General features: G+C 42.1%; 1 long non-coding RNA gene across 2 annotated transcripts in view; it reads right to left on the reverse strand.

The window, feature by feature from the left end:
• Nucleotides 1-8,516, reverse strand: part of LOC128115166 (uncharacterized) — a 125,063-nt gene extending 116,547 nt beyond the window's left edge. For both annotated transcript variants that reach the window (XR_008220028.1, XR_008220027.1), the window contains exon 1: nt 8,409-8,516. This is a non-coding gene — a long non-coding RNA (uncharacterized LOC128115166). The remainder of the gene's footprint in view (nt 1-8,408) is intronic.
• Between the last annotated feature and the right edge of the window lie 425 nt (nt 8,517-8,941).

The following is an 8,941-nucleotide window of genomic DNA, read 5'->3' on the forward strand; positions in this document are numbered from 1 at the left end:
TGGAAGAGCCAAGTGTTGTGGGATGAGAAGACCTTCGGGTCACACTGCCAGGAGAGTGAACTTGGGCATGCCCTTACTTCTGATTCCCTGTCCGCTTTAGGGAAGACCTAAAGATGTAAGTGGAAATAACATTAAGAAGCATGGACAACACTCTGGCTAGCCCATAACCTCGAGTGCCAGGTGCCAGTGTCCCCAGTCTTGTTGGGGTTGTGAGGAGAAAAGAGTCACCGCTGTTGCTTTTGGCTGGGGTTTTAGCTGAGCATCCAAGATGCAAATGCAGCTGGGCTACTGAGTTCTGTTCTGCTCAGGCCTCACGTGGAGAGCAGGATTGGTTGTCCTCGCCTTTCTAGTGGTTGGAGAACAGTCCAACTGATATCCCTTGTGGGGTAAGATCTTGGGGACAAATATTTCTTGTATTTCAAGGTTTCTTAAATTTCACATGTGATTTAAGAAAGCAAATAAGCCCCTTAATTGCTTCGTTAAGCTAGTCAACACTAATTAAGGAGAGTCAAGTGGAAAAATATTAGAACCTGCTGTGCGCTGCTTTCAGTCTCCTCCCCTGCCCCCGGAATGTGTGTTTTGCTTTCCGAGGGATGGGAGTTGGTGATTTTTCCTTGATAGGACCACTCTGACCTCCTGGGTTCTGAGCTTGAAATTGAGCTACAGTCTTGTGGGGTTAGACCCCATTTATGACTGGTAAAATATGATTTCCATCCCCACGAAAAAATGCCTGACATGCCTTGTAAAGCAGAGCAGGGGGTGAGCAGAGCTGTTTTGATGCGTTCGAATTCAACAAGATTGAGCATCCGTTTCTTCTCCTTGCAGAAAGCACGGGAGTTTAAGAACAGTGGAGAGGTGGTCAGGAAGGAGAGCTCCTGGTGAAGTCAGGAGCCCCGCATGAGCCTATGTGCATGCATCTGCCAGTGTGTGCCAGTTTGTATCCATGTGCCCACATGCACTTGTATGGAGAGGCATGTCAGGAGGGTCTACCAAACTTCTGCTCTTCTCCAAACTCTGAAGCCCTGGCTTCTCTCATCTCTGCTGGAGCTTTTCAAAAACAAGTTCCTCTGCTACTTCTGCGGCTTCTTATCTCAGTATTCTCCAGAGGCAGAGGCAGGGGATCAGGAGGTCAACGTTAGCCTTGACTACATAGTAAGTTTAAAACCAGGCTGAGCTACATGAGAACCTGAGGTGGGAGGAGAAGGAGGGGGAGAGAGGGGGGAGGAGAGAAGCAGGGCAGAGGAAGAGGGAGGAAAGGAAAACAAAGGGAAGATAAAAGAGGAAGGATTCTGTTAAGAGATTTCCTGATACATTTTTCCCTAAAACTAAAGAGACCATCCTTTAGAATCCTTCGGGTGCAGAGACAATGATGAAGTAATTCCAATAACCTGTGTTAATGTTTGTTACCATAGCGAAGAACTTCTGTGTAATGGGTACTTACTCCACAACACATTCTGTCTGACTATTTTGCAAGTAAGTTCACACTTAATTCTGATGACTCCTCAAGTTTCCCATTATTTAATGTCCCTGTTTAGCTGGTAAGATATTAGGGCAAAGAGAGTGAATGAAATGACCTTATGGTCCCAGAGCTGTGAATGAAGGGATTGGAACCTAAACCTACCTGAGGCTGAACCAGTGTAACAGCATCACTCTACTGCTCAAAACACTCTATCATTATGATCCTCTAAGTCAGCCAAGTCCTTCTCGGTTCCAAATGAGAGACCCCCAGCTCCTCTCTGTCTGAAAATACTTGCATACATTCTGTCCAGCATGCAAGTATCTCCCTTATCTCCCATGTGGGCTTCCCCTATAGCACCAGAACTTCAGCATAAATACCTGGAACTTGTCAGGGTAACTTCAATTGCTTAAAGGGATCTGCCAAAGAACAGAAGGTATGAAGTCCATGATTCACTTCTGCTATGGAAACCAGACCTGAGTTATTTAAGCTTCTAGGTGTCATCTCCTTCAAGCATGAGATCTCATGGAAGGTGGTCTCATTCACTGTGAATGTGTAGATAGGACAAGAGCCTTGCCTTGACTATAACATTCTCAACATAAGTAGAACTGTAAGACAACAGAACTACTACTGTAAGACTCTACCCATGATGGGGATTTAGGTGCCTGACATACAGTTGACTCTTCAGTATTTAAGATACAGCCTAAGCTGCTCAGAGGTAAGAACCAGTAGGTAAGAATTACTCTAAATTCTGCTCAGAGCTCTTGTGTACAAGTTGATAGCTCCTCTTGAACCTGTCAAGTTAACAACTACAGGAAAGGGTTGTGGAGCCTGTAGTTTGGATGCATCAAACATGTTCGTTCTCTTTAGAAAACAAATTGCCTCTGGCTAGGAACTGGGCAAAGATAACCGAAGGCACAAAGTGTGCACAATTGAAAAGACAACTTTGTGCAAATGCTAACTTTCATTAAAACAATCGAGTGAAAGAACAAACAAACTTCCCATAATTCTTTCCATTTCTCAGTGTTCTCAAGATCCAAAGAAACTGATCATAATCCTAAAATTTTATCAGGTAATTATCAAATAATTCTCATAAAGAAGATGAACGAGGCTCATGGGATCTTTTCTCCGGAATATTTTTAAAGAGAGTGAAACAAGGATTTCATGATAGCAAATGCTTTCTGGTATCTCTGTGGAGGCCACTGTGGCTCAAACACCAATGACTCAAAAGCCAGGGGCTACAAATCAGAGTCGATGGGAAGGAACATATGATGCTTGGGAGATGGGAGCATGCAACATATGGGAACCTAAGAAAATGGTTGTGAGGCTATAACTGTCTGAAGATGTAGCTTAGAAAGCAATCTAGACAACATCTAGCAAAAGAGGACCTGAGCTCTAGACCTAGGTAAGTGAGAGGAGTATTCAGTAGAGGTTTGGTCCTAGGGAACCTTTGATGTTGAATAAGTAGGCATTTTCATTACGAGAAAAAAACACAAGTGAGTAGTATCTCAGCCCAATGGTCAAGATCAGAAGTGAGATGGGAGCAGGATTACCTGGGAAAGGACGTTTCTCATCTCACTGTGGCAAAAGTGATTATAACCTAACCACTGGTTCATAAGGGGAGTACATAAAAGCCTGAGCACCAATGAGCCTTTTAAGTGAGGTAGATGAAGGTTCCTGAATACCTGTGCCTTGAGTACGGCATACCTAGTAGTTCTATAAGTTCAGAGGAGTGGGTCCCTGAAGTGCCATGTATGCCAGATCCTTTCCATAGATGCTCTTTTAAAAGGATGATCTTCTTCTGCCATCAGAGGTCTGTGAGCCAATGGAAGAAAGAACTTACATGAAGCTATTTAATAGCTGGAATGAAAAATTCAATTTTAGGTACAAGAGTTCCAGAGCAGGCAGAAAAAGACTGTAGGATCCGCATCCATCACAGATGTTTCATATTCTGAGTAAAAAATAAAAAGGTTACCATACATTAACCTGAACCATGGTCCTGAAGATGTCCCCAGATAACCTCCTTGCCCCACACTCATGCATCCACACCTGAAGTCTTCAGAAGGCCATGGTTCTTCTCATGTCTTTCCTTCTCTCCTCCATTCCCACAGCATATCCCCTAGGGATCATCAACTCACACCATGGATTTCCATACCTCAGTGCCTTACCCAAAACCTTTCTTAGTCTAGAATGCTTCCTCTTCTTCAGTCTTCACCCCACTCATTAAATGATAGTCTAACTTTGTTATCATTCATGATCATCTTAACATTGTAGTGAGTTTGGATGGCTCCAATATCTGAACCTTGCATTGAATTCCCATTACTGAGTATTGTTTTCTAAGAAGTCCCCTGTATAAAGGTCAAATTTGCATTAAAATATATACAAAACACCCCATCCCTGCCTGTCTTACAGATCAAGCACTGTTCTGTTAGGTGAGCATGCAGACTTAGGCTGTGGGTTGTCTCTGAATTACTGCCTCTTGCCCTGTACCCCAAGGAACAGTGTATTGAGTAATCAAGAGACAAAAATGGTGGTAGGATTAGATCCAGTGTGGGGTTCCTTAACCTTTCCAGTTCCATCACTGAGAAGTTGCATATTTCACAATGCCTTCAACTACAAGGACAGGATAAGACCCAAGACACAATGTCGTCTTCTCTGTGTTTCCTCCATTTCTCTTCTCTACCGATCTAACTACCTCACATGGTAGAATACAAAGGATTTCTTTTTGTGTGTGGGGTATTTTTTTTAATGTGTGTGTATGTTTGGTGTGAATGTAGGTATGTGCACCAAAAGTCAAAGAGGAGGCATGATTTTCAGAAAGATTGGATAGGAAAGACTGGAAAGTCCATGTCTTCTCAATGGCAACTCAGGATGTCATCTCTGAATCTTCTTTTAATTTGAACATAAGCATGTCAATTAGAAATACAAATCTAGTGAAAATCACGTTTCCAGAGAAATGATAAAATAAGTCAGGGTCCTCACGATGTTTCCTCAGCTATGAGTCTTATGGCACATCTCTAGTTTTTCCAGCACTGACTGATACACAAGCCCTGAATGGCAGGGAGAAGCTAAGGCTGGGTGAGGCTCACTCTAATGAGGCACCAAAGACCCTCCGTGGGGGGAAAAGGAGGATACCCCCTGGACGCCAACCTTTCGATTCCCTCCTGTGTTTCTTTTCTGCCTCCTCCTTCACTTCAAGTCACATTCTGGGATGTGAATGTGCTCAGGGGCAGGGAAGGCTGTAATCCCCAGGGCCTTGCACCATAAACTTCATTTCCTCCTCTTATTGCAGTTAACTGCCCATGAACTCTATTAATATTTTGCAAATTGAGATCTCGGAAACATATGTTACTGTTAATTTTAACCTCATGCTAACTAGGATGTGGTCAAAATTTCACAACAAATTCCAAGGGTATTTTGATATGCCTTGGAAAACGCATTTAAAGGTGGCTCTGGGAGATATTTATGTATATACATTTTTTTCTCTGAATCCATATACTTCCTTTCTTAGAGGCAGGCAGAAGTAAATTGTTCGACAGGAGAGTCAAACATAAGGTGAGTCCGTAATGGTGCAGGCTGTAGAAAGAAAAACTCCCAGACCAAAGACAAAGGATAAAGATCTGCTGATGATTACATGGTGTTACATACGGTATTGTTTTTCTTAAAGGCAGCTCTTCATTTAAAACAGTGGTTCAAAACCGGTGTGTGGGTCACAACCTTTTTTGATGTCGAATGACCCTTCCACAGGGGTTGTCAAAGACCATGAGAAAACACAAATATTTACATAATAATTGATAACAGTAGCAAAATGACAGTTAGGAAGTAGCAACTAAAACAATTTTATGGCTGGGGGGGTCACCACAACATGAGGAACTGTATTAAAGGGCCGCAGACTTAGGAAGGTTGAGAACCACTGATTTAAAGAGCTTTAGATTTTTTGAAATTTATGAGGAAAGTAGATTTCAGTACTTCCAAACATAGCATTCTGAAATAACCAAAAGTACAACTTCCGAATATTCCGATTAGTCAAACGAAGAAAGTGTTTCTCACTCCCTCCCCTTCTCGTCCTCCCTCCCTCTCCTGCTCCTCTCATTTCTTATTCTATCACTTCTCTTCCCTTGACTTCCTTAATTTTTTTATTTTAAATGTCATTCACTCAACAGGTATCATTTTTACATGCCAAGAATTGCTATAGCTGTTGTGGACTGAGCAGTAAGCATCTCTCCGAAAAAGATGAGTCACCGGAGGTCATTACCATATCTCACATAACAGCCTCTGAGGTAGGTACTCTGTCCACATGGACGTTAATATATTTTAAAGCTCACATTTCAAAGTCAAAATTTCAGAAATGTTTCCAGCTATACAAAATGGAAGTGTGTGCTTTCTAATAAATATTGAGACCATTTACTCTTCTGTTTGTCAAGATTTCTGTTTTCCCAAAGAGTTCACCATGTTCTTTCAATCAGGACTTTGAGCTGAGGTCAAATCCTGGCTACCCAAATAAGGAAATGGCATGGAAAAATGATGTACTTTCCTCTGTGCAACTAATTCTAAGACAGATAAAAAGAGAATAGGACCACTGGAGAGAGGCCATCTCTATTCCCATATATCTTGCTCTTCCTCACTGCCTCTTGGGTCTTGCCTAAGATTTTGGGCTTGCTTTCCTATACCTTCTTAATCTTTTGGACTCTACCTTCTCTCCTCAGCAATGTCACCCCTTGACTTCAATTACCATTTTTAGGGGTAATATTTTTAGTGTCAAAGTTCCAATCCTTTCAATACATTTAATAGGTATTTAACTATTTGCATTGTAGGGCATCTCCAGATGAAAATGGAGTAAGTTAAGATATAAGCCAGAAAACAACAAAACAAAAAATTTTAGCTACATTTGAAAGGCAATGATGAACACATCACATTTTTAAATCAAATACTGTACAAAGACAATGTTAATCAAAGTTAGTCTATGTTAAAAAAAAATAGAATCCATTATAGGAATTTTTAAACTATTTTACTTCACAAGTCATTTACAAAAATATAGAACACCTCAAGTTACCTGTGACTAGATTGTAGCAATCCTTATCAGTTTTAGAGACCATGATAAAAAAAAATACCTGACATAAACAGCTATGAAAGCAGGGATTCTTTTGTCTCACAATTTGAGGGTCCACAGAGTATCATGTGGTATGGTAGCAAATGTGCCTCTCACTGTGGTGACAGAAGCATGGTCACATGGTTTCACTAGTCAGGAAGTGGAAAGGTGCATTCTCTTCTCAGCTAATTCTCTTATTTCCTCAGTCTGTCATCACAACCTTTGCACAGTGCTGACTGCACTCAGGCTGGGTCTTCCTCCCTCGGTTAAGCCTCCCTTGAAACACCTTCACAGACTCTCCCGGAGGCGTGTCTCCTGCTTGATTCTAATTGAGTCAAACTGGGGATGAGGATGCACCATCCCAGAACTAAAATTGAGAAACTGTGAAAAACATCTTTTATGGAGATAACTATGGTTGTTCTTTCTGTTGTTTTTTGGGACAGGGTCTCACGCCCTGACTAGCCAGGAGCTTTCTATACCCCATACTGGCATCAAACTTATAGGAACCCAAGAGGTTGCACCACTGTACCTGACAAAGTATAGTTTTTGGAATCAGTTTACTTCACTTTTGCTTTGCTTTTCAGTGAGTATCCCATACAATGAAGCCTCAGATAAACTCTATGGTATCTTCACAGCAACAACAAAAACAAGTATTGACAAACCTACATGCTTCAGTTTTCTTATCATCGTAATGAGATAACAATTGTGTCATCTTCTCTATTGTCATAAGACTATAAAGTGATCCTGTAAAGCAACCTCCATATAATAAAACCTTTCTGTTCTGGATAGTCTGCTTATACACAGGGAACAAAATGACCCGCTATTGGTCAAAGATTTACATTAATGAGTACTATGTCCCTGGAAGAAATGGCACTCTGAATAAGGCTTCAAAGACAGCATAAATTTTCCCCAAACAGTTCACTGAGAATGATAGTGAGCACCCAAGAATTTCCTTCAAGGATCAACAGTAAGAGTCCCTTCATTTTCTGACCTTCAGTGAGCCAAGATCCCCTACAGCACACACAGTGCAGAGATATCCTAGACATACCTCAACTGCAAACAAGACTGCCACCAGGACACATTAAGACAGTACCTGTGATCTGAACCACAGGGAGATTTCTCTGACAGCTTCAGCTATGCATTGGGCTCACTCAGCTGAAGTCAGCAGTCCCCAGAGTGCCTCAAGCATGCTGCTGGCCTCAAAGGCCAGCATGCTTGGCCCAGGCCCCAATCACTGTAGGACACCCAGGACTTCAAAGAAGACCTCTCAGAGCAGCCTCCTCCCAACTCCTCCTTGCCAAAACGCAGCTGAGGCAGCCTTGAAGCTAAATATTTGGATTGAGTGGGACAGAGAATGTGGTCTCTCTGAGAGGTATTTTACCAAGGCCATCGGGAGAGGACCAGCTCAACACAGGCATGCTGTGTCTTCCCAGGATTAGATAGCAATGGTGCCTTTGTGCATTCAGCAGACTTATATCTGCAAACCTCCTAGGCTAAGCAACTACAAGGTGCTAAGAAAGTCTCAGTCTGTCTCCAAGAGCCCATGGCACCCTCTTCTTCATCATTGGAATACAAAGGGTAAAATCTTCCTCATATATGCAGAAACAAGCAGTCTTTCCACAGAGAATTGTTGCACACCAGGGAATAGATTTCAATGTGACTGCAACTCCCACCTTCTGAATCAAGTTCTACCTCCTTCTATACAAACCACTTTTGAGATTTTCATGTAGTAATGATAATACCCAACATACATATGCCATTCATTATTGGGAAACGGGGCCTTGAGAGATAAGAGAACTCAGTTCCGGTTTCCAGCCTCCACCAATCGTGTGATCTGAGAGTGCATTAGTGATTCAGTCTTACCTGTAAAGTGGATGCAAGAATGAGCTCCCTCTTTCATCCTTAACACCGGGATGTGTTGGTGATCTAAGTCATCTCATATTTCCAAAGCCCTTTACAATACCCAGCACCTGAAAAAAAGAAGTGATGACAGCAATTATTCCAAAGAAAATGACCACTGGAGCCTGGAGGAGATTAGGGCCAGAGGGAACTTAGACATCCTTTTACAAGTGCTGTATTAGCTTGCCTCAGTTGATCTAAGAGCAAAGCCTGGCTTAGATCTCTTCGCCTGTCCCACCCCATTGCCCTTATTTATTCCTTAATGTTCCCAAACATTTGATAAACACATTTGTTCTCTGTGAACTAGATATGACACATGATGTGCCCCAAGTTTATAGGCAAGGGAATTCTGGCACAAGGATTACAAGAATTATCTCAAATGGCACAGTGAGCGGGTGGCCAGGGGTCTCAGTACTCATCTTCTCAAGGAATGTCACTCAAAACACCACCAACAAGAGTATTTGCCAAAACACCAAGTATTTGCCCTTTAAACTGTT

Source organism: Peromyscus californicus, unplaced genomic scaffold (genome assembly GCF_007827085.1).
Source record: "Peromyscus californicus insignis strain IS unplaced genomic scaffold, ASM782708v3 Scaffold_1__1_contigs__length_55948999, whole genome shotgun sequence".
NCBI classification, from domain to species: Eukaryota; Metazoa; Chordata; class Mammalia; order Rodentia; family Cricetidae; genus Peromyscus; species Peromyscus californicus.